At 43.7% G+C, this 2,500-nt stretch overlaps 1 protein-coding gene across 4 annotated transcripts in view; it reads right to left on the reverse strand.

Moving 5' to 3' along the window:
- Positions 1–2,500, reverse strand: part of LOC126984370 (adenylate cyclase type 5-like) — a 93,076-nt gene that overhangs the window by 72,338 nt on the left and 18,238 nt on the right. For 3 of the 4 annotated variants that reach the window (XM_050837998.1, XM_050837996.1, XM_050838001.1), the window contains one exon: positions 1,790–1,902. The exons of the other annotated variant lie outside the window; for it this stretch is intronic. The gene's annotated coding sequence lies outside the window, so the exon portion shown is untranslated. The remainder of the gene's footprint in view (positions 1–1,789; positions 1,903–2,500) is intronic. 4 annotated transcript variants of the gene reach the window in all.

Genomic DNA, 2,500 nt, shown 5'->3' on the forward strand with positions numbered 1-2,500 from the left:
ATAGAGATGGAAGATACGGAGGAAAGCGATAGGGAGATCAGGAGGTAATTTCTCTCTCTCTCTCTCTCTCTCTCTCTCTCTCTCTCTCTCTCTCTGTCAGCTGCCAATCAATAGGTGTACAATTATGCTTTGAGAGAGAGAGAGAGAGAGAGAGAGAGAGAGAGAGAGAGAGAGAGAGAGAGTTAGCTCCTTCCTTTCCTCCAATTTGCGTCTCTCTAAACCCTTTCCCCGATCTTGTCTTCCTAGAAAAAGAGAGAGAGAGAGAGAGACGGATCTTAATCGATGGACACAAGGTCGATATCAAATCTTTTTCGATGTTACATTGGATCTCGAACTTCACGAATTGGCAGACAGCCCCGCTCTCTCTCTCTCTCTCTCTTTATAATTTTTTTCATTTTGTTCAACTTTTTCAAATATATTTTTTCAACTTTCCTCCTCCTCCTCCTCCTCCTCCTCCTCCTCCTCGAATCATATTTCCATTCTCTCTCTCTCTCTCTCTCTCTCTCTCTCTCTCTCTCTCTCTCTCTCTCTCTCTCTCTCTCTCTCTCTCTCTCTCTCTCTCTCTCTCTCTCTCTCTCTCTCTCTCCCCCTTTCAATTTTTGTGTTATCTTTTGCTCTATTTCTTTTGACCCTTGTTTTCCTACTCTCTCTCTCTCTCTCTCTCTCTCTCTCTCTCTCTCTCTCTCTCTCTCTCTCTCTCTCTCTCTCTCTCTCTCTCTCTCTCTCTCTCTCTCTCTCTCTCTCTCTCTCTCTCTCTCTCTCTCTCTCTCGATGCACCTCATTGGTTTGATTCATAGGAGGAAAGGAAAGGAAGGAAGAGAGGAGGAGGAGGAGGAGGGGAAGCTGTAGATGTAGTCTGATTAAGCAATTTTTTCTCCTCCTTCTCCAGGTCAGGGATGGAGTATTCGTATTCGGTGTTCGTGTTCGAATACATTCGAGTACCGTACATGGGTGTATTCGTATTCGTATTCTAATAAATAATGATAGAAATCAAAGTATTCTCATTCGTATTTGAATACAAGGGAAAAGTATTCGTATTCTGCGAATAATCTGACGAATACTTCAAAATTTATTATCAGAACCTGCTGAGGTAGTGGCTGAGTCGACAGAGTGACGGCGCCGCGTTCAGGAGGATGCGAGTTCAATCCCGGCTCGGTGCCACCAAGCTGGGATTTTCCAGCCGCCGCCGAGTGGCTTAAAACTACCCACATGCTGTCCAGAAGACCACCCATCAACCCGGACTCTAGATTCTAGGATTAAAGATGAGCTCCGGGAGGGCAGCATGAGCCAATGCAAGATGGCGCCACTATAAACACTCGCCTGCGTCAGAACGGGCTGGGCCGACCATCAGGCCCCACAGGGAAGAAGCCTTGGGTCGACCATCAGGCCCCACCGGGAAGAAGCCTACCGGCGCAATAGGCCGCGACGTAAAAAAAAAATAAGTTAGGCGTCAGAAAGCGGTAAATACTGTGGTCTGAGTACGACAATCTGGCAACGGAGCTGTACGTATTTTCATATTATTGTTCTGTTATTTATTCAATGCTGTGTTCAAGAAAAAGAATACCCATAATTTCAGTTAGTTTTTGGTTATAAGGATTCTTTACTAAACACAATCATAACATTACCTTCTACTAGAAAAAGAATACCCATAATTTCAGTTAGTTTTTGGTTATAAGGATTCTTTACTAAACACAATCATAACATTACCTTCTACTAGAAAAAGAATACCCATAATTTCAGTTAGTTTTTGGTTATAAGGATTCTTTACTAAACACAATCGTAACATTACCTTCTACTAGTTAGCAAACGTGCTGAGTCCTGGATCGGCTACGGTGGTGTTAGGTGGTGCGCCTGTTGTCGTGTACAGTACAGGGGCCGGATTCATCAAACCACTTACGAGACCTGTTGATGGTAAGTCTTCTGGTAACTCCGTCATCTAGGAACGCTCTTGATCTTAAAGCGAGTCCAATGGCAATGAAAGAAATGTCGACCAGGCCATTGTCATTGTCATCGGAGAAGCCCAAACACAAGGATCATTCGTAGAGGACAGATTTACTGAGAGACTTACCAACGACCGGCCTTGTAGTGGCTTGATGAATCCGGCCCCGGGTTCGCAGAGTGTGGCTGTCTGCGCGGCGGGAGTGACTCAGCTGTCCCTTGCCAGTGTGGACGCCGAGTGTGTGTTGATGAGCTCATTTTACTGTTGCATAACTTAGGGAGCAGCGAGTAGCGGGCTTTTTTGTATTATTGTTTCCTTTTTTTGTGCCCTTGAGCTGTCTCCTTTGTTGTAAAAAAACACAAAGTTCTACACCCAGTTACGTCGAGAAGGCATTTTTCTATAAAAAGTATTCATGGATGTATTCATGAATACTTTTAAGAAGTATTCGTATTTGTAATCGAATTAAAACCATTTCAGTGTATTCCAAATCGTATGCGTTGTAATTTGAAGTATTGGTATTCGTTGTAATTTGAAGTATTCGTATTCGTTGTAATTTGAAGT

This window comes from Eriocheir sinensis, chromosome 57, assembly GCF_024679095.1.
Source record: "Eriocheir sinensis breed Jianghai 21 chromosome 57, ASM2467909v1, whole genome shotgun sequence".
Lineage (NCBI taxonomy): Eukaryota > Metazoa > Arthropoda > Malacostraca > Decapoda > Varunidae > Eriocheir > Eriocheir sinensis.